Consider the following 24,345-nt stretch of genomic DNA (forward strand, 5'->3'; position numbering starts at 1 on the left):
AAAGGTCACCATACACTGGCCAATCAGTTAGATCTTCCATAAATTAGATTCAGTGCAAGAGCCTGAAGCCTGAAGTAATTCTTACAGTGCATCTTCCTATTACCGCTTTAGCCTAACGCTCTCTTTCCACTATTTCAACCCCAAAGTTGGGTGATGATTTACAATGTGCTTTTTCGGCTTGTTTTCCACTATTACAACTTGTCATGCCACTAGGGACTGAAAAGTTGCATCACAATTTGTACCCCATGATTTAAAATGAGTACAGTTCATATGTGTGCGACTTGCTTACGCACATGCCGTATACACAGCGGCACATATCTTTATTACAGAAATCCATATTTGGCATGGAAATGAACCACTTGCTTACTGGGCACTTAAACCCCCCTGCTGTCCAGACCAATTTTCAGCGCTGATGCATTTTGAATGACAATTGCGCAGTCATACTTAGCCAAATGTTTTTTCTTTTTTTTAAAGTTCCCACAAATAGTGCATTCTTTTGGTGGCATTTGATCACCAATTTGATTGACCACAGATTTTTATAAATAATTTTGGATATTTTGATATTAAATTTTGCAAACAGATCATTTTTCTCCTTCATTGATGTATGCTGATGAGACGGCACTGATTGGTTACACTGATAGGCAGCACTGCTTGGGACCACTGGTGGGCATTGATAGGTGGCACTGGCAGGTGGTACTGGTGGGCACAGATGAGGCAGAATTGCCTCTTCAGGACCAATGTCCCTTGCACCTAAGCCAGTGATCAGCTTTTATTTTTAATCCTCATGCTGTCAGCGTGAGTAGAAACAATAAACAATTACCGAGCTTTAGTTTACATCATGTGATCAGCCGTCATTGGCTGACAGCTAATCGCGTGGTAAGGGGCCAAGATCGGCCCTTACTTCGATCTGGGATCACCCGAGTATCAGTGACTCAGTGCGTGCTGCGCGCCCTGCAGGGGGCACACAGGGAGCCCGTCCTATGACAGCCTCCCAGAAATTCAGGTCCACACTGTGGCCGTCATTTGGCTATAGCACAGACACCAAGTGGTTAATAGAAAAACAAAACAGATGCAGATTTCTAGGACTGGCCAAAAATAATGTTTAGAGTCAAAGGCAACTGATGACTTTCTATTAAAGGTCTAAATGGGCCATTAACATGCATCACAATTGAACTTAGGAATGTGTCTTTGCAAAGTTAAACTAATTAAAATCCTTTCTTATTTTTGCTTGGGGATAGACTGCAGAGGGATTAGAAGTTTTGGGGGATGTCTACACACCTGATAGGGTGAAGACACCTCCCAAATGTTGCCAATTTCTCAATCAAAATTATTCACTTCCTGTCACATAGCCAAACAGGAAGTGAGGGTAAAACCCTACCAATGTATGTCCTTGGGGACACACAGGTCAATCTAAATAGATTCCCCATTCTGGAAATTGCACTCTAGCATTTTGCCATGTACATCCCATAGTATTATGTATCTTGGGGTTTATTTACTAAAAGGTAAATCCACTTTGCACTACAGGTGCACTTAGAAGTGTAGTTGCTGGAAATCCGAGGGGGACAAGCAAGGAAAAGAAGAAAAACAGCATCTTTGCCTCTACATGATTGGATGATAAAATCACCAGTGCTACCCCTCTGATTTGCATCAACTACACTTGTATTGCAGAAAGGATTTGCCTTCAATAAACCCCAAAATACCTAATAATTTGGGGTGCACACAAAGTGCAATTTGCATAATGGGGGCACTAGTTAGATTGACCTGTGTGTCCCCAAGGAAAAATATTATTAGGGTTTTACTCTCACTTCCTGTTTGGCTATGTGACAGGAAGCAAAGCTAATTTTAAGAAAAAGGGACACAAAGCCCAACCTTTAAAAAAAAATTAAATAAATAAAATTCTTGATTTCTCTCAAATGTCCACAATTAGAATAGGATTGTCTTCAGTTTGATTGTAGTTCAGTGCTCTAAATAAGTGCTTCTCCCCCCCCCCCCCAACAGGCCATGTTTGCAGGTTTTCCTTCATCTTGCACAGGTGCTTTAAATCAAAGTCAATGGCTTTGTATTTTGGACAGCTATTTTAGATAAGATAACATTTCCTAAACATGTCCTGTTGGGGGGTACTTGAGGACTGAGGCTGAAAACCACTGCTCAAAAAGAAAATTGAATACTCACCACTCTGAAATGTTACTTTCCTGGTCACTATCCATGGCAGCATACGCACAATCCATGCATGTGCTACCATTAGGGCACCAGGAAAGTAATTTAAAAATAAAAAAGGGATTTGTCTAAGACATGCCAATCAGCCTAGTTAAGCTGCAGCTGGGAAATCCATTGCATGAAAAGAACACACATAAAACATAAAAAATTTGAAACAATTTTATTAGTCCAAAAAAAAAAAAACCAAAACAGGACTTGGAAAAGCAAGGAAAGCAAAATACACACATGTATGTTAATTTGAGACACTAACAGAATATGTTTGAGGTTTGACCCTTTTGCAGTGTAAATTAACAGGAGTTAAAAGGAGTGCACCCACAAATGGACATCTATTAAGGATTAAAACAACATTAGGCACAACATCTTAAGAAAGAATTAAAAAAAAAATTCAGCACAGACAGTTAAATCAAAGTGAACAACGTAAAAACAACAAAAATTGCCAACATATAAAAGATTTCATGGTAAAATAACCACCACCCAAAAAAACAAACAAACCAAAGTAACAAATAAATTGCATAAAAACACATCTGTTTTACAACAACATAACAAACAAAATGCAAATAGAAAATACATGTTTAATGCTGTTTACACACAAAAAGCACCACCAAAAAACATGTCCAGACCAAGCCAAATGCAGCTAGCACAAAATAAGCCACCCCCCGTCCAAAATTAAGCACATCTTCCAGCATGCACCAAAATTACAGATGGGACAAAACACCCCCCCAGTCCAGGGGGGCAACTAAAGAGCCTAACGTGCAAAAGTTATACAACAAATACCATTGCAGTCTAAGGGAACTGACTTTTACTAGTTTACTAGTCCCCACTTGGCTGGCTTATCTTCTAGTTATTGGCCTTAAAATGGGTATGAGGGCCCAGGTCCCACCCCGAGGGACATATATCAATGTCACCAATTGGACAACCTCAAAAACGAAACAAGGAGACATGCCTTTAAATATGCCAAATTGCTTAAGGGCCAGTTCACACCAATGCAGTCCAGTGCATATTTTATGCATCAAAAATGCACGGAAAGTCGGTTATATGGTTTTCAATGGCATAGTTCACACCAGTGCTTGCAGTTCCAGTGCGTTCAAGTTCCAGAAAAAAAAGTAGAACATGCTGCATTTTCTCTGCACTGGACTGTACTGGAAAGCTGTAAAACGCATCAAAAACACACTTGAACACACTTGTCCTTATTTAAGGTTAAGAAAAAAGAGGGGGGAAAAAAAGCGCTGGAACGCATCAAAAACACGCATGCAGAAAAGCACCTGGAATGCGTCCGGACTGCGTTTCTATGGTGTGAACTGGCCCTAAGGGCCCTAAGGGCCAGATCACACCATAGAAACGCAGTCTGGATGCGTTCCAGGTGCTTTTCTGCATGCACTTTTTTGATGCGTTCCAGTGCGTTTTTGGTGCGTTTTTTATGCAGTCCAGTGCTTGTTTCCCCCCTCATTTTTCTTAAGCTTAAATAAGGACAAGTGTGTTGCAGTGCATTTTTGGTGCATTTAGGTTCGTTCCAGTGCATTTTTGATGCATTTTACAGCGTTCCAGTACAGTCCAGTGCATAAAAAATGCAGCATGTTCTACATTTTTTTCTGGAACTGGAAACGCACTGGAACTGCAAGCACTGGTGTGAACTATGCCATTGAAAACCATATAACCTACTTTCCATGCGTTTTTGATGCAGAAAAAAAAACGCACTGGACTGCATGTGGTGTGACCTGGCCCTTAAGGAATTAAAAACGGAAAATTGTATCAAATACTTACTGTAATTTTCCTTTCCTGACGCCAAACCATGGCAGCATACTAGTGATAGAACTCCCCCTTTTGACCACTCCCTCAGGACCAGTGAATAGCATAAATGAAGGCATGGTTATCCGCCACCCCATTCTTTGTAACAAGCCACATACCGGAACGCACATGGGTGGGCTCATATGCTGCCATGGTTTGGTGTCAGGAAGGAAAATTACAGTAAGTATTTGATACAATTTTCCGTTTTCCTGACGCCAACATGGCAGCATACTAGTGATAAATAACTAGCTGATAGGGTGGGATATATTTGTCAAACCAATCTTCTAATTAGGATGAGACAGTGGACTGAATAGTCCTTCCTACAAAGTCCCCTGATGACAAAGCCCCCACATCTATTCTGTCAAGTTTGAGTGGGAATGTTGGTGCGACCATGATACCCCTGTACAGATGGGCACCATAGATTCTCTTGAATGTGTTGCCTATGGGGCTTTAACCACTCTGGTAGAGTACTCCGCCACCACTGACGGAGGCTCGTGACCTATAGTCTTATATACACAACCCAAGCCTTCTAGGATCCAGGCAGTAACCTCTTTCCCTTGATGATTCCCAGCTGGAATGACAAAAGGTTTATATAGATGACCTGAAAGCAACAATTGTGGAGAGATACTCCTTTAAAGTTCTGAAAATGAACAGTACGTGTGACTTTCTTGTGTGATGTTCTGGAAAGTTAGGCAATGTCCAGCTGTCTGTTTCTATGTTTGATGCAGGATGATCTACAAGATCCAACTCTACTCTTTCTGGAAAGAATATAATATATATATATATATATATATATATATATATATATATATATATATATATATATATATATATATATATATATATATATTTTTTTTTTTTTTCCAGAAAGAGTAGAGTTGGATCATGTAGATGATCCTGCATCAAACATAGCAACATATATATATATATATATATATATATATATATATATATATATATTTCTTTTTTTTTTGTTTTACTTTGAAGCTCCAAGAGCTTGAATCTCTGAAAACCTTCTGCTTAAAGTTCTTGCAATTGATACTGCCTTGTAAGTGATGGCCTGAACCGAACACTGCTCTGTTGGAACAAACGGTTAAACTGATATGAGATCCATCAACTGCAATAGATCTTTCTTCCTTGGTGACCGACTCTTCACAATTGTCCTCAAAAGTTGTGCAAACTTAAGGATTCTTGGCCCATGCAAATGTGTTATTGCCAATATAGCCCACACTCGTCAGCGGTGAGGATAGGCTAAGGCCTGGAGGAAGTATAGAATAGGGATGAGCCGAACACCCCCCGGTTCGGTTCGCACTAGAACCTGCGAACGGACCGAACATTCGCACGAACGTTAGAACCCCAGTGACGTCTATGGGACTCGAACTTTCTAAATCTAAAGTGCTCATTTTAAAGGCTAATTTGCATGGTCTTGTCCTAAAAAGGGTTTGGGGACCCGGGTCCTGCCCCAGGAGACATGTATCAATGCAAAAAAAAGTTTTAAAAATGGCCATTTTTTCGGGAGCAGTGATTTTAAAGATAAAAAGGGGGTGTGGTGGTATGTGTGTCTCAGATTAGATAGGGCACCTCATCCCAGCAAGGTATAGATAGAAACAATGGACTGGGTAATGGGATTATTGCGGTGCCAAAAATACAACAATACAAATACTAAAATTAATTCAATTTATTACAAAAATCATTTAAAAAGAAGGGTACATTTCATACAGAATATAAGTTACAAAATGGAGCATAGGCAGATGTTTACAACCAGTAGATGGAAAGAATCGAACATATAGTCCCTACTAGTTTTGCCAATACATTGGCTTCCTCAATAACTGTACTAATTATAATGAAAGACAGCATTGTGCAGGCTACTAACACGAATGAAGGGGGACTAGACAAATGCAATATCCCCCAGCCAATAGGTCCCAACAAGGATGGAAACAACATCAATCAAGGATCATCACAACATACCCACTGAACCCCAAGGGGCCGGGTGGGCCACCTCCAAAGTGAGGGTCGTTCTTCACTGCCTTAATGTGACTGCAGGGGGCTTGATAAAAAACCTTGAAAATAGCTGTGGAAATACACATATATAAGGCTAAAAAACTCAATTAACCACTTCCCGACCGCCGCACGACTATATACGTCCTAAGTTTGAACGGGGATATCGTTGTTATGGCAGCAGCTAGCTGCCATAACCCCGGTATCCCCGTTTTCGTGCGGCGGCCGGCTTTCAGATAAAAGTGGTCCCTGTGGCGGATTTGCCGCGAGATCACTTTTATCGGTGGCGGGAGAGGGCCCCCCCTCCCGCCGCTTACCGGAGCCGTCGGTAGCGGCAGAGGCGATCGCGTCCTTCTGCGTGGTATGTCTGGAGACGAGTGAGGCCAAGATGGCGCTCACTCGTCTCCATGACACTGCTGGGCCACGCCTCTTAAAGGCATATTTTTTCAAATGTCATTTTTCTAAATGACTTTTTTTTTTTTTATTGCATTTTAGTGTAAATATGAGATCTGAGGTCTTTTTGACCCCAGATCTCATATTTAAGAGGTCCTGCCATGCTTTTTTCTATTACAAGGGATGTTTACATTCCTTGTAATAGGAATAAAAGTGACACAATTTTTTTTTTTTTTAAAGTGTAAAAATAAATAAAATATTTTAAAATAAATAATAAAAAAAAATTTTAAAACTCCCCTGTCCCGACGAGCTCGCGCGCAGAAGCGAACGCATACGCGAGTAGCGCCCGCATATGAAAACAGTGGTCAAACCACACATGTGAGGTATCACAGCGACCGGTAGAGCGAGAGCATTAATTCTAGCCCTAGACCTCCTCTGTAGCGCAAAATATGCAACCTGTAGAATTTTTTAAACGTCGCCTATGGAGATTTTTGAGGGTAAAAGTTTGACGCCATTCCACGAGCGGGCGCAATTTTCAAGCATGACATGTTGGGTATCAATTTACTTGGCGTAACATTATATTTCATAATATAAAAAAAAATTGGGATAACTTTTCTGTTTTATTTTTTTATTCAAAAAAGTGAATTTTTTCCAAAAAAAGTGCGCTTATAAGACCGCTGCGCAAATACGGTGCAAAAAAAAGTATTGCAATGACTGCCATTGTATTCTCTAGGTTGTTAGAAGAAAAACCATATATAATGTTTGGGGGTTCTAAGTAATTTTCTAGCAGAAAAACCTGTTTTAAACATGTAAACACCTAAAATCCAAAACGAGGCTAGTCCTTAATAAAAAAAGGAGAAAGGACAAAAGAGTCCTCAATACTCACCAAAAACAAGGTATACTAGTAAGAAACCCAGGATACTGAGAGGATCAATTTGTTGTGTGGGTTGACTGAACTAGATAAAATTGAAAAGGGAGATAGATATAAATTGCTAATAATAAAGAAGAATGTTTTGTGTTGTACAACAAAAGTACTGGAGTTAACTCAAAGATCATACCTGCTGAATAAACTAAGCAGCCTGGGCTGCAAACAAAAACAGTCTAATCGCTTCAGGTTGAAGCACTGACTGAAGTAGATGCATATAGTGTCCACATTGAATGTAGTGCATGAGCCTGGTAAATATGAATGAAGGACCTCGATTAAGCAAGATGATAGTAAGATAAATGCTGTGGTATATTGTCACTGCATTCTATCAATGGTGTGATCACCCAAAGGGCAGATTTACCTTTACAGTCAATACGGCTTGTGCAGCGATCTGGTATGTCCGCAATTACGGACGAGTAACTCACCTATTAAAAGCCTCCCACCTGATTGGCGGAATTCATTCATTTGCAAGTAGGAGTTATTTGTAAGTTGGATGTTTGAAAGTAGGGGCCTGCCTTATATACGCAGCAGAAATTTGGGCCTTAGCTGTTGTTGTGGCCACAACACTGTAAGCCCTCACAGGTCCCTGCTGTGAAATATTAGAAGAAGAATTGTAATTACATGCCCCTGTTGAACAGGGGCAGAAAAATTGGGCCTTTGGTGGTGGTGGTAGTGGTGCCACAACACTGTAAGTCCTCACAGTTACTCTTGGTGGGCGCAGAAATTGGCCCTTCTGTGAAATATTAGATCAAGAATTCTAATTGCATGTCCTTGTTGAACAGGGGCTGAAAAATTAGGCCTTAGGCACTGGTGCTGGTGCCACAACACTGCAACCCCTCACAGATACTCTAGTTGGAGCGCAGGAACTAGCCCTGCTGCAAAGAATTGCATCAAAAATTGTAATTACATGCCCCTGTTAAACAGGGGCTGAAAAATTGGGCCTTAGGCACTGGTGCTGGTGCCACAACACTGCAACCCCTCACAGATACTCTAGTTGGAGCTCAGGAACTAGCCCTGCTGCAAAGAATTGCATCAAAAATTGTAATTACACGCAAATTGGGCCTTAGGCATTGGTGGCGGCGCCCAGAATCAAAAATGTTCTTACAAGCTATCAGCATGATCATTGAGGAGGAAGTGGATAATTACTCAGCATAACAGGATAGTCACTCAGCATCAGCATAGGCAGTCTTTGAATGGATCTGACATTTAAAAAAAAATATTCGGTTACATCAGCATCAGGTGCTTGGTAGCTGGTGGTGATCCAAGACTGATTAAATTTTATGAAGGTCAGTCAATCGACCGAGTCGGTGGACAGGCGCACCCTGTGATCAGTTACAAAGCCTCCAGCAACACTGAATGTGCATTCCGAAAGAACGCTGGATGCATGACAGGCCAGTAGCTCAATTGCATACTGTGCAAGCTCTGGCCAGTGATCCATCCTCAAGGCCCAGTAACCCAGAGGATTTTTGGTGGGAAAGGTGTCCAAGTCAGATCTTGCCCCTAGGTATTCCTGCACCATGTAAAACAGACACTGGCGATGGTTGCTGGAGCCGATCATACCATGGGGCTGCGGACTAAAAAATTGTCTGAACGCATCGGTCAGACGGCCACCTTCTCCACCGCTCCTTCTTAGACTGACCGAAGCCTCAGCAACACGTTGTCCAGAAACAGGAGTTTGTAACCTCCCAGTCTCTGGGAACGCATTGCACAGATCTTTCTGCAAGGCCTCCCGAAGATGTTTCATCCTCTGTTCCCTCTGCGACGGCAAGATAAGGTCTGCAACCTTAACCTTGTAACATGGATCAAGGAGGGTTGCCAGCCAGTATTGTTCCTTGATACCACGAATATGAGGATCCTTCCGCAGGCTTTGAAGGATCAGGGAGGCCATGCAGCGTAGGTTTGGTGAGGCATTCGGTCCGGAGTCCTCTGGGTCACTAAGGACGACATGATCCGCAGCCACCTCCTCCCAGCCATGTACAAGTCCATGTGTTTCTTGAGACTGTAAATGATCCCTTAAAGACTGCTGCTGATGCTGAGTGCCAGGCTCCACCTCCTCTTCCTGTGTGATCGGTAGGCACGCAGGAACACTGTCTGTATAAAGGGGGCCTTGACAGCTAAGGAAGTCCTCCTCTTCCTCCCTCTGTTCTGCTTCAAGTGCCCTGTCCATTATTCCACGCAGGTGGACAAGGGGGACAGGGTCACTGATGCATGCACTGTCAAAGCTCACCATCCTTGTGGCCTCCTCAAATGGTGACAGGCCAGTGCATGCATCCCTGATCATGGCCCACCGGCATGGGGAAAAAACCAAGCTCCCCTGACCCTGTCCTGGTGCCATAGTCGCACAGGTACTCATTGATGGCCCTCTGCTGCGTCAGCTGCTGCAGCATGGCCAATGTTGAGATCCACCTGGTGGGCATGTCACAGATTAGGCGGCTCTTGGGCATGTTAAATTCCTTTTGGAGGTCTGCCAGCCGAGCACTGGAATTATATGACAGGCAGAAATGTACACAAAAACTTTCCTGGCCTGCCTCGGGACATCCTGTAAGCCCGGGTACCTGCCCAAGAACCGCTGCACCACCAAGTTAAGGACATGAGCCTAACAGGGCACATGGGTCATTTGTCCCTGTCGGAGGGCGGAGAGGAGGTTGGTGCCATTGTCGCAAACCACCATTCCTGCCTTAAGTTAGCGTGGCATCAACCACCTATGAACCTGCCCCTGCAGAGCTGACAGAACCTCTACCCCAGTGTGGCCCCTGTCCCCCAAGCACACCAGCTCAAGCACTACATGGCATCTTTTGGCCTGCGTACTTGCGTAGCCCCTTGAACACCTACGGAGCACCGCTGGTTCCGAGGACAAAGCACAGGAAGAGGCAATGGAGGAAGAAGAAGAGGAGGGGGTGGAGGAGAGAGGTGTGTCAGAATCACTAGTAGTGGCATTTTGGAGGCGTGGTGGTGGAACAACCTCCAACACTACTGCACCTTGTCCTGCATCCTTCCCAGCTGCCAGAAGAGTCACCCAATGCACCGTGAAACTTAGGTAACGTCCCTGTCCATGCCTGTAGCTTTAGCTGAACACTGTGCAGAGGTCGCACTACACTAACTTGTAGCTTTAGCTGAACACTGTGCAGAGGACGCACTACACTAACGTTTAAATAATGTAGCTGTCTGTGGTAGTGATAGGATCAGGAAAACAACACCAACCATCTACAGGTAGCTTTAGCTGAACACTGTGCAGAGGTCGCACTGCACTAACTTGTAGCTTTAGCTGAACACTGTGCAGAGGTCGCACTACACTAACTAGTAGCTTTAGCTGACCACTGTGCAGAGGTCGCACTACACTAACGTGTAAATAATGTAGCTGCCTGCGATAGTGATAGGATCAGGAAAACAACACCATCCTTCTACAGGTAGCTTTAGCTGAACATTGTGCAGAGGTCGCACTACACTGACTTGGAGCTTTAGCTGAACACTGTGCAGAGGTCGCACTACACTGACTTGTAGATTTAGCTGAACACTGTGCAGAGGTTGCACTACACTAACTTGTAGCTTTAGCTAAACATGTAGCAGTAGTGTTGGTTGGTGTTGTTTTCCTGATCCTATCACTACCGCAGGCAGCTACATTATTAGCAGTAGTGATAGGATCAGGAAAACAACACCAACCTTCTACAGGTAGCTTTAGCTGAACACGGTGCAGAGATCGCACTACACTAACTTGGAGCTTTAGCTGAATACTGTGCAGAGGTCGCACTACACTAACTTGTAGCTTCAGCTGAACACTGTGCAGAGGACGCACTACACTAATGTTTAAATAATGTAGCTGCCTGTGGTAGTGATAGGATCAGGAAAACACCACCAACCTTCTACAGGTAGCTTTAACTGAACACTGTGTAGAGGTCGCACTACACTAACGTGTAAATAATGTAGCTGCCTGCGGTAGTGATAGCATCAGGAAAACACCAACCTTCTACAGGTAGCTTTAGCTGAACACTGTGCAGAGATTGCACTCCACTAACTTGTAGCTTTAGCTGAACACTGTGCAGAGGTCGCACTACACTAACTTGTAGCTTTAGCTGAACACTGTGCAGAGGTCGCACTACACTAACTTGGAGCTTTAGCTGAACACTGTGCAGAGGTCGCACTACACTAACGTTTAAATAATGTAGCTGCCTGTGGTAGTGATAGGGTCAGGAAAACACCACCAACCTTCTACAGGTAGCTTTAACTGAACACTGTGTAGAGGTCGCACTACACTAACGTGTAAATAATGTAGCTGCCTGCGGTAGTGATAGGATCAGGAAAACAACACCAACCTTCTACAGGTAGCTTTAGCTGAACATTGTGCAGTGTTCACACTACACTAACTTGTAGCTTTAGCTGAACACTGTGCAGAGGTCGCACTACACTACATAGTTACATACATAGTAGGTGAGGTTGAAAAAAGACACAAGTCCATCAAGTCCAACCTATGTGTGTGATTATGTGTCAGTATTTCATTACATATCCCTAATCCCCATAGCACTAACTTGGAGCTTTAGCTGAACACTGTGCAGATGTCACACTACACTAACGTGTAAATAATGTAGCTCCCTGCGGTAGTGATAGGATCAGGAAAACAACACCAACCTTCTACAGGTAGCTTTAGCTGAAAATTGTGCAGGGTTCGCACTACACTAACTTGGAGCTTTAGCTGAACACTGTGCACAGATCGCACTACACTAACTTGTAGCTTTAGCTGAACACTGTGCAGAGGTTGCACTACACTAACTTGTAGCTTTAGCTGGACACTGTGCAGAGGTCGCACTACACTAACTTGTAGCTTTTGCTGAACACTGTGCAGAGGACGCACTACACTAACGTTTAAATAATGTAGCTGTCTGTGGTAGTGATAGGATCAGGAAAACACCACCAACCTTCTACAGGTAGCTTTAGCTGAACACTGTGCAGAGGACGCGCTACACTAACGTTTAAATAACCACTCACAGGGGTTAAAGGCCGGTAAGCAGTGTGCTCCGGGTAATAGGGCCCGTGCTAGTAGCTCTCCTTGATGCTAGTCCGGGTGCTCTAGAGCCTCTTGGCATCTCCTCCCGAAACACCTCCCAGAAGACAGCACAGCGCTATGCTTGAGCTGGATACAACAAGACGAAGCACAGCAGACACAGTGGAATAATAGAACCGGACAAGACGGAGGGCTAGGTAACCATAGATTAGTGAGTAGCAGCAATCTTGATACCGGTCTCTATATTCTCTATTGAATGGAGTCACTCATGAGCGCCAGAAAGCATCTGCCAGCGTGCCAGAAACCAGGCATCAGGTGTCAGGCATTAGTGCTACATATCAGCCGTTAGGCATAGATTGATCCGAGCGGGACTCCAGCTGATGTCTCACTCCGACATCACATACCACGGCCCCCGATCTGCGATTTTTATCGTGACTGACATTATGGCGGATACATTGGACAATTTTGACACATTTTTGGGACCATTGGCATTAATAATGCAATCAATCCTATAGAAAATGCATTGAGTACTGTAAAAATGGCACTGGCAGTGAAGGGGTTAACACAAGGGGGCAATCAAGGGGTTAATGTTTTTCCTAGTTTGTGTTCTAACTGAAGGGGGGAGAGGACTGCAGGGGAGATGACAGATCGCTGTTCATACTGCATGAACAGGCGATCTGTCTGTTCTCCCCTCAGAGAACCGGAAACTGTTTACACACACACACACACACACACACACACACACACACACAGATCCCGATTCTCCATGTGCCCCGAGCGATTGCGGGAGCCCAGCGGCGATCGTGACCGGCAGGCACTCACATCGACTCGGGGGGCGAGCGGGGGGGCGCACCCCCTAGTGGCCACAGGGTGAAGCGACATTACATAACATAGTACAACTGCGGCGGATGCTCAGCAAGTGGTTAATAAAAGTTACATACCACCCAACCGAGTATATACTTCTTGGTTAGGCAAAGAATAATATCGGCAAATCCTGATTTCCTTTTGGAATCGGACGATAATTAGTTGACAATAAACTTAAAGAGGAACAAAATAAGTAAATCTAAAATCGTTTGGCAAGTGTTAGGGGGGTGACATTAATAGTTAGATGGCTTATCCTAACTACAACGGGTCATCCTAAACAGCACACCCATTACAAAGTTTACAACCGCCCCTAGTTCCACCGCAGACTTTTTTGTTTTTTAATTTATTTTTATTTTTATTTTTAAAAACCCACGACATGGGTGATGAAATGAATCCATAAAGCCTGAAGTGAGTGAAATCCAATTACCAGGGACACATACATTTGAATGCAACAGCGACCTCTAATGGGAGGAATGTTCCCTGTATGCATAGTGTATAAAGCACTGGACTGAGTCCTATACTAGTAGTGTATAAAACAATAGACATGGTCACATCAAAGGTCACGTAACCAGCCTTATAGAACAGGAGTGTGACCTTGAAAGGGACTCCACCAAATCCATACAACCTTTGATCAAGCGCAGAAATATATGACCTGCCAAAAATGAGAGCCAAATTTATCCATATGGCAGGAACCAAGGACAATCTGACTCATGGGGACGCTCATACCCAAGGCACAGCAGCTCTTGGTGGTACTTTACATATGATGCTTTTATTTTCAAATCATTTTTATTGGTGTTTTTGCATACCATACAGGAATTTGCATACACATCTGAAGTGGTAAGTAAGGTTACACAGACAGTATCTTACATTTATGAACATCAATTAAAAGCCAAACTTTGTGTTATAGTTGCAATAGTCAACCTTAACTCAGTAGTGTAGTAAACTTCTCTGTTAAAAAACATATTAATAAAAGTAGATAAAACAAAAAAAACAAAAAACAAAAAAAGATTTTCAATGTATTCTTATAAAGAAACCAAATGAACAAAGTATGAACAATCCTGTATGTCAGAGAACTAAACAGATGCTCCAGGATCAGAGGATAACCCTAAGGGGATAGTCTTACAGGTAAGATATCTTCAGTGAATTCCATCAGAGATCTCAAGAGACAGTAAGGTAAGTTTGGGTCAGTTGAGCTGTATGTACTGTACAGAGTTATCCGAGGGAGCCCACCTGTGCGGGAGGATAGGCAGATGGGATTCGCTCCTGGGGGATAGACGCCAGATGACCCAGAGAACCCTCACACACCCCCCTGTGGGAACTTCCTGTAGGTGTGTTTAGGCTCTACCCCCAATCAGCTGACCTCCCAGGAGCGTTATGAACTTGTTGGAGTGGCTATCAAAATGGAGCCCTCCATTTCCAGTTCACCACTGCGGTAACGAATGAACCTCTAGTGAGGAGAAGGGGTCCCTTGGATACTCCGATTAACATTCTATTAAGAATTCTCCTCTGGGTGAGTATATGTCATGATGTACCTAAGAAATAGCGGGATCTGCGCAATCCCGTGAAGAAAGGATAGGAAACGTGTGAAAAGGGGTGAGAAAAGAGGGGGAAGGTAGGGTGAGGTTCAATTAATAACAGAAACTAAACTTGCGTCAGGTTTAATACCCGGTATGAGAGATATGTTGCAGAACGTGGCCCAAGGTTCCCAGACGGTATTAAACTTCCCAATTTTGTCATTCAGTTTCGCTACTATTTGTTCCTGGGACATAATCCAGGACACTTTTCTCCTGCAAAACTGAAAGGAAACCATGGGTCTCTTCCATGCTTTTGCTATGGTGATTTTTGCACCCAATAAAATGAAGTAGGATAGTACTTGTAGGTGCTTAGGTGTATTGGGTATCTCGTGGTTGAATAAGGCAATATGTGGATTGGGGGCTACCGAGACCTTAATTAGTTTATCAATTGTACAGAAGGTTATCTTCCAAAAGGTTCTGATGCGGGGACAGGTCCACCATGTATGTAGCATTGTACCCTCTAGTCCGCAGCCCCTAAAAGCAGAGAGGTGAGTTCCCAGGGTATATCAATGCCAATCTGGATGGGACATAATACCACCTGGTCAGGACCTTTAGACTGGCCTCTATAAGGGAGATGTTACAAATACCTCTATAGGAGCGTGTCCAGGATTTGAACCAGTCTGTCGTTGGCCACATTTCGCCCGTGTCCTCCTCCCAGGTCTTTGCGTAGGACGGCTTATCCAGATTTGTCTGTAGTGCAGTGTAAATCAAGGAGATTCCTCCCTTTTGTTCCGAAAGCTTCGAGCACCAATGTTCATAAGGAGTTTTTGAGGGAGGTTCAGGTTTGTTGGTCCAAATAGAGTTTAAGAAGTGGGAGATTTGTGCAAATCTGAACCTTTCCGTGTCAGGCATTTCTAGTGTACGCTTATAATAAGACAGGGTAAGAGGGCCGGCTGGGGAAAGGAAATGTCCTATCCGATAAAGGCCTTTGTCAGTCCACCATCGGAATGCTTGGATGTTTACTCCCAGTGGAAATTTAGTGATGTGAAAAATGTGGGATAAAGGTTTGAGTGGCGAAATAAGGGAGGGGTGTTTAAATAATTTAGTGCATATTGCAATAGAGTGAGAGTGTGGGGGCCATTATGGCAGGTCTTTGTTTAGGATCACACCAAAAGGAGGAAATCAATGGTGTTGAGAGGTGTAGCCCACCTTTCCATTGAGAGCCACTCGGGCTTCGGGCCCTTAGAGAAAATGATAGAAATTTGCGATAGTTGCGCCGCCTGAAAGTAGCTCCAGAGGTCCGGAAGGCCTAAGCCTCCCTGTGACTTAAGGCGATAAAGTATTTTGGATGGGCATCTATAACCCTTATTGCCCCAGATAAAGTGAGTAATCTCTGATTGAAGTTTGCGAATAAGGCTTCTCGGTAGCGGGATTGGCAGAGAGCGGAACAGGTATAAGAGACGGGGAAGGAGAGTCATCTTTACAGCATGTACTTTTCCAGGCCAGGACAGACCACATCTCGACCACTGTTGGAGATCCCCCCTGCATCTGTTGATCATGGGGGGGGTAGTTAGCTTTAAAGAGGTTATTTAAATCTGAGGTTAAATTAATCCCCAGATAAGGGATAGTCATGGGGGCCCAGGAGAACTCAAAATTGTTAGTTAGTTGTGTCACTATGTCGGGAGAAACAGTGATATTTAAAGCTATTGATGTAGACATGTTGACCTTTAAGCCCAAGATTTTGCTAAATGAATTCAGAACCCCGTAAATATTCAGAGTTGTTATTAGAGGTGAGGTTATATATAGCAAGAGGTCATCTGCATAAAGTGCGCATTTGTGCTCCTGGTCCCCACATGTCACACCTTTGATATCGGGGTTTGTTCTAATTGCTATGGCCAAAGTTTCTATGGCCATCGCAAAGAGAAGGGGCGAGAGGTGACAGCCCTGCCTGGTGCCCCTCCCAATTGGAAAGGAGGTTGAATATCTTCCCATTAACCTCACTTGGGCAGTTGGATTAGAGTACATAGAGTTGATTAAATTTAGGAAATGGGGGCCAAAGTTCCATCTTCTAAGGGTCTCGAAACGGTAGTTCCATTCAATTGAATCAAACGCCTTGTGTAGGGAGATAGAAAGGATAAAACCCGATTGGGGGGAGCCACCGTCCCAACTAGATTTAAGGAGGGAGATAACGTCTATTGTCCTAATCTGATCTGGCCCTTGCCTCCCAGGTATGAAACCTACCTGGTCTCTATGGATGTATGAGGGGATAAAACTTGCTAATCTATTGGCTAGAATCTTGGTCATAATCTTGATGTCATTGCTAATTAAGGAGATAGGCCTGTAATTTCCAACTTCGCTTGGGTCTTTCCCTGGTTTGGGAATCACTGAGATATATGCTGCATTTAAGTCAGCCCCCAAAGCGGATCCCTCCCTAAAAAAAAATTGAAAAACTTTGCGAGATGTGGGGCCAATGTGTCCCCAAATTTTTTATAATACCCGGTGGAGAACCCGTCAGGACCCGGAGAGGAGCCTACTTTCAAGGAAGTAATAGTATCAAGAACCTCTGTGACCGAGAAGGGGCTTTCCAATAGGTTCCTATGTTCTGAGGTTAAGGAAGGTAAAGCCAAGGAGTCAAGGAAGCCTCCTTGTGGTTGACCTGAATGGTGGCGTTGAGATCTATAAAGTTCCGAATAGAACTGTTGGAATGCTTCCATAATCTTGGTAGGGTTTTGGGTCAGGTCTCCTGAGTTTAACTTAATTTTGGGGAATGCCAATTGGCGAGGTTTAGGACTAAGTTTTACCACCAGTTTCGATCCTATCCTATCCCTCTGGGAGTAGAAATGTGCCCCTGTCCACCTGAGGTGCTTTTCAGCCGCTGTCGTTAGGTTCAGGTTGAGAAGGGCCCGAGCCTTATCCAGGTGAGTCAGAGTTCTGCTTTTAGAGTAGCTGATAATTGCATTAATTTCCCCCTTATCACCGCTTGAGCAGCCCAAACTGTGGACAGGGAGACGTCAGTCGTGGTATTTAGGCTAAAGTATTCCTTAATAAATTTCTCTATAATAGTGGCCTGTATGGGATCGTTAAGAATGGATTCCTGCAGGCGCCAACGGATGTGCTCCCTATGTCCTGATGTTCTGTGGAGGGTTAGAGTAACCATTGAGTGGTCCGATAGAGGAGAGTCTATTATCCGTGACCGTACGATCAAAGGGATCGTAGGGGCATGTGTAAAGATGTGGTCTATCCTGGCATAGGAGTTATGGGGCGCTGAGAAATGTGTATAATCCTTAGAGCGCGGGTTAGTTTCCCTCAAGGCGTCTACCAATCCCGCCTCATGTAGTAACTTAGCTATTTTAACGCTCTGTCTAGTAGGGCGTTTGGGTTTCGTTATCCCATCTCCAGACTTGTCCAAAGAGAAGTCAAAGGCTACATTGGAGTCCCCACCGATAATAGTTGTGCCCTTAAGGTGAGGGCGGAGTTTGTGTAGTATGGACTCAAAAAATGCCCTTTGACCTCTATTAGGAGAGTAATAGGATACAAAGGTGTATTGTTCACCATCTATGTTCCCCGATACTAGTATAAAGCATCCCAGGGGGTCTATAATCGTCTGAGGTTGAGAGAGATTGATATGTTTGGCAAAACATATAGCCACCCCTTTTGTTTTGTTGGGTGCCGATGATATGAAGAATTGGGGAAAGTTGCGATGGAGAAATGTGGGTTGGTATGAAATTGGGAAATGGGTCTCCTGTAAAAAGAGAATGTCCATGGGCATAGAATGGTATAGTTGAAACAGTTTCCTTCTCTTGACAGGGGAGTTCATTCCCTGAGTATTATGTGATAATTTTTTTAGGGTGGGAGGGACTTTAGGGAGATCAGTCATGTATTGAGTGTTGTAGGGTCATGCTTATGAGAAGGGTCTTACCTGTACGTGTGGATGAATGTGTCTCAAGGATCCCTTGGATTAAGCTTGCCGGGAACGAAAGACCCGGGAGGAGAGGCCATAAGCGAGTGTGGAACCTGGAAGTGCTCAAGTGATAAGAAGGAGAGAAAGAAAGGAGAGGGGTGAGAGAGTATTAGAGGGTACACAAGTTACTAAAATCTGATCCATTAAACTGTCATACATGTAACAAGAACAGAAAGTAATACAGGGGTCCCCAGACCCCTCCCTTACCCCAGGGTAGGATGGACTGGCCATGCCTTACCCTTTTACCTGAGAGGGCCGGTGTCCAATCAGAGGGACTACCGGACTAGAAACCAAATGCACGATCAGTGCCTCTGGTTTCAACTGGAGGTGCACTAGGTCCACCACGGCCCCGCCACCTATAAGACCGTATAACTAGAAAACATTCTATCATTGCTTCAAATAAAATAAAAGGAAAGTAAAAACAGAGCAACCCTAGACTATAAAGGTTTCATGTGAGATAGGATTGCACTGCACCAACTGGGCCAAAAGGCTCCAGTAGCGGAGCAGTGGAATCTGATTAGAGGGATCAGCAGGTCCATTCAGTCACTAAAATGTGAACAAGGATAATGGAAAAACTAATGCAATTACAACTTCAGGATCAACCAGTGAGAGAAGGGTCCAACGAGAAATAGAACCTGGAAATACCTATCTTTTCTGAAAACTGTTCAGCTTAAGATATATGTAAATTAAGAGGCCGCCTCCCGCTCCTGCCCCATCCCTGTAATTTCACAGGGTCAGTTGTTGCTAAGCCTGTGATATCCGAGATGGGAAGAATGGAAACTGCAGCAAAGGAATAAGGCCCAACTGTTATATGGCATCTTTGCAGAGGGCGTATAAGAAATCCCAGAGAGGACTCCGTTGAGCCGAAAATGTCCACGAGGGAGTTCCGGATCAGGTTCCTGATCCAAATGGAGAGCAGCACATCATGGGGTAAGATTTTCCTTAGAGCGTTTGCAGCGGGCTTGCTGGTGGAGGTCTTTTTGTGGATGACGAGGAGCTCCTGCTGGTTTGTGATGAAGAAGGGTCCTGGGAGATCAAACCCAGTTGCAGGAGCAGCCGTTCTCCCTTGGCGAAGAGAAGCCGTAATTTTTGTTCCTGTAGGAAAAGTTTAATCGAAGGGGGAAGGACCAACGATATGAAATCTCTTTTTCAAGCAGTAGTTGAAGTAGCGGTTTGAGAGAGCGCCTTTTTTGCACAGTGTATAGTGACAAATCTGCAAAAATCTGGATCCTGTGTCCCATCAATTTGAGATTTTCTGAGCCCCTAGATCTTCTCATCACCTCCTCCTTTATGGAGAAGAAATGGGGTTTCACAATGATATCTCTGGGAAGGCCATCTGATCGGGGGGGTTGGAGGGCTCTGTGAGCTCTGTCTAGCTCCTGTTGTTGCTCTGCGATATCTGGTATGAGGTTCCACAAAAGGGTCTTCACTGCGGCATGAACATCCTTTTCTGATTCAGGGAGTCCTCGAACGCGAAAGTTATAGCGTCTCGATCTATTTTCGAGGTCATCAATTTTGGCAAATGCTATTTCCAGCTGGTCTTGCAGGTCTTGAATCCTTGCTGAATTTTGATTGATGCGAGATACTGCTTGGTCAGCTTTCTTTTCTATTATGTCCATCCTCATCCCTATTTGCTGCAGGTCAGCATGGATGGATGAGGTAATTTGTGCAGCATTTTGGGCCAAGCTCTTGGAGAGGAGCTGGGAGAAGGCCTCCATCATTGAGGGGAAATCGAATGGCACAGGAATGTCAGAGTGGGCTTCTGAAACTGACAATAACAGTCCTGTATGAGGGTCCGTCATAGGTGTGGAGGGAAGGCCCAAGCCCATCCTGCCTAAGAGGGACTCCGTGGATGAGGGAGAAACAGCCAGGGGCAGGGGCGGAAAGTCTGTACCTGGGGACTGTGGTGGCTGTGGGTGCTGTGTGTCCTGGTCCGCTATAGAGTGCTCCATCTCCTCCGTGTTGCGCGGGCCTCGTGGAGCTGCCGCCATCTTGGCATAGCTGATCTGAAGGCATGCCGCGGTCATCTGGCTCGTCAGGTTCCTGCGGACGTTCACCGTTTTTCAAGGCAGTGATCCTGGGGGTTTCCCCCGTTCGTGTGGCCCGGAAAGGTGCTCGGGGGGTTGCTTCGATCGCTTCGGTGGCTGTCACAGAGCCGTGGTGGAGCAGAGCTCTAACAGCCTGTGGCCATCTTAGGAGCTGCCGCGCATGCACCTTACATATGATGCTTTTATTTAAAAGTGCAATACCTATTAGTTTTTCTTTATAAAATAAATTCTTTATGGTTTTACGCTACGGAAGCTCTCTATTATTCTCCTGTGAAGACGCTGGGATCTTGGCTGCGTGCAAAGGCCAGGGCTGGGTATCAAGCCATAGGCATGTGTGATCTCCTATAATTAAGAGATCCATAGGAGCCGGTAAGCGGCAGTTTGTGTGCAGGTGGAAGGCATATCTTTTTCTTTTATCACCATTCCTGGGTGTTTTGTGTTATATTTGCATAGTGGAGATCAACTATCAATCTGAATGGACTATCAATTATACACTATTTGACCAGTTTCTCACTTTGTTTGATCTAAATAAGGTTATCGTACCATATTTGTTATTCTTTTAATACAAAGCACCACTTTATATTTTGAAATATTTGGCATCCCCTGCAATACAAACGTCAATATAATAAAAAATATACACTCATGCACAACTAAAAGGCATGTTCACAAATGCTAGAAGTTTGGTTAATAAAAAGAAAGAACTGGAAGTGCTGAAACATGAAGAGAATACTGAATAGGAGATTTGGAAACCTGGTGTGACAGCTTACATGACTAGTTTGTGACTGAGTGTCCAGGGGTACTCTATTTGAGGGACAGGGAAGGTGGAAGGGGGGCTGGTGGTGAGGGTTTGCCTATATGTCATTATCTGCCAGTACTGTAAATCCAAAAGGGATGACATTGCTAGTGGGACAAAAGATTATCAGGAAGTTTAAAAGATCAATCAAGTTAGCAATATTGATTTTTAGATTAATCTCTATATAATAGTGCATCCAGCTTTTCCAGCATGCCAATTAGAATAAAATAAATATAACCAAAAACTTAATACATTTCCTGAATCAATTTAACTTTTTTAGCACAATAAAATTATCAATGAAAGTATGGACTCCATAACATTAGAATAGTTTATTCACTCAGACTCATGTGCAGCAGAAAAGGCTCAAGTCTATGCTAACAGTTACACTGACGATAGCTTTGCCAGATTCCTGAGGTGGCGTATATACCTTTGAATAGGATCTAATGCCAAAGCTGTATCATACAAAACTATCCCATTGACACTACAGTCAATGGGATTCAGAAGTAAGAGAAAACTTTGCAACATAGAGATGAAACTATATTTTACCAACTAAAGATTGTTGTGTCAGAATATGAAACAAAAAAAAAAAAAGAAAAGGGGTGTTCTGGGGTGAAAAAAAATAATATTTAAGAGAAAATAATGAATTAAACATGAGCACACTAGACCACAAACTGTAAATACATAAAACATACCATATACTTACAGAAACACCACATGTGCAGCGAAATAGACACATCTTCACAGGCTGTGGAGAGGTATAGAAGGGGGACCAAAAAAAAAAAAAGGGAAGGAAGTGGGCTAAACTGCACGGTCCTCAATGTCTATGAACATGCAAAATGAAATCCTTAGCATGTGTTAAAATACAGGTATGGGATAAGAAATATGGACTGAATCGCCATAATTGGTATAAATGGGGAGCATTAAAAAAGGTAGACCATATAGAATACTTAAGAAAATGGCCCCTGATGTACCAAATTATTGGAGATAACACAGAATGAAGTAAAGATTGAATAGTCTCAGTTTCAGCCATGTATTCTATATATCACAAATACCCCCATTAGTAATTATATTTAAGTCTTGATTCATACACAAGCGAAAGAGACAAACCAAAATAGGTACTAATCGTGAGACATAATATGCAGTCGAGCAGGAGCTGATCTGGGTTGGTATAATCCAAGGAAAAATCCCCAGGGCCGGATAATATGAAATACTAATATCAATTCTAAAATGGCCAATTTAGAGAGCAAAAACAAAATAGAACTCTGGCCTCCCCTCAAACAAATTTAAATGACCCCAAAGAGAATAAAATAAAAATAGTCAAAAGAAAGAAAAACCTACCAATATGGTCACAATCCTATCATTATCACAGGTCCCTGGTTTATACATCACCATGGAGGAAAGAAGTAAAGGCACACTATACATTAACTAGTCCCTGAGTCTCCCAAGGACACACCTACCAATGCCTATTCTCAAATCATGTTCCAATGAATCATCACGGTCTGCCTGAGAAGGCTGGGGAGGTCCTCTCCTCATTAGAAAACCTCCACAAAAAAAAAAAAAAAAAAAAACCTACTTCTCTCCAAGTAGGAAGGCAGTATACTCCAAAAAAGGAAAACACCCTGGTATCCAGATGCTCTGACTTGTGGCCTTCTACAGCCACACTGGCCATCCCAGCAAAAAAAATGGATGCAGTGTCAGAAGTGATGTCACGTCGTCAAAGCATCATGATGGCAGCCTGGAAGTGACATTCACAAAGGAGCGCACTAGCAGTATATGTGGGCAAATAAATCAGCAGGAACCAACAAAAAGGAGCATATTAGAAAACAAACAAAACCCAATGAGGACTAAGCGATCGATGTGAGACATCTCCAGCACAAGAATAACAGAAAACATCTACAGTGTCACAATCTACAAAGTGTTTGTGAAATATTTTTATTGATCTTAGTGTCACTGTGCCTCTTGCCACACATATAAATCTACAAAAGGAACAGTTACCACACCTGAAAATCCCTTTGAGTCGTGTCCCACATTGATCCTGTCCTTTTTTTCTATCAAAGTGACTGTCTGCACCAGAGTATTCTTCAGTGATCGTCCACATCTGAAAGTCAGGTGCGGGCAATCATCCACAAAATGTCTGATATTATCATCAGTAAGTAAATGCCAGTGTTTCTGCATTATTATATAGAGGCTCTTCTGTTCTGTTTTCTACTCAGTTGTGACGTGACGCTACTTGTATATCAAGACATCGCTTGTATATCAAGTCAAAATGTATTTACAAATTTTGCGTGTCTTGCAAAACGGTCTCAAACCAAGTTACTCTCAAACTAAGGTTTTACTGTACTGCCCTACTAGGATTCATTGTATTATATATTGGGATACACACTACCCCCATGTAACAATGAGTTTCCAGCAGTAGCTTTTCTACAGAGTTTAGTAGCGATTCCGCCCTGCAGGTCTTTACTTGTAAGGTCCAGAAATGGTAGGCATCATCAAAATGAAGTTCCACCAATACATTTTGTGGTTCGCTCCACAAAATGAGAATGTCATCTTTATAACTAACTTCGTCACAAAGAAAGGTGGCAAAGGTTTAAAGACATCTCATCAGTAGGGATGGGCCCGATGTTCGAGTCGATTGTAAGTTAGCCTTGAGCACCGGGCGTTCATTTGTTCATAGAACAAACTAACATATGGGACGCTCACCGGACGTTCGCCTGCTGACGAGCACCCCATAATGCACTGCGAGATCGCAATGCATTGAAGGCTGTTGATTGGCCAAAGCATGCACGTGACCTGTATGCTTTGGCCAATCACAACGTAATGTACTTCAAGAGCCATGATTGGCCAAAGGTAG

The sequence above is a fragment of the Aquarana catesbeiana genome, linkage group LG07 (assembly GCF_042186555.1).
Source record: "Aquarana catesbeiana isolate 2022-GZ linkage group LG07, ASM4218655v1, whole genome shotgun sequence".
NCBI lineage: Eukaryota > Metazoa > Chordata > Amphibia > Anura > Ranidae > Aquarana > Aquarana catesbeiana.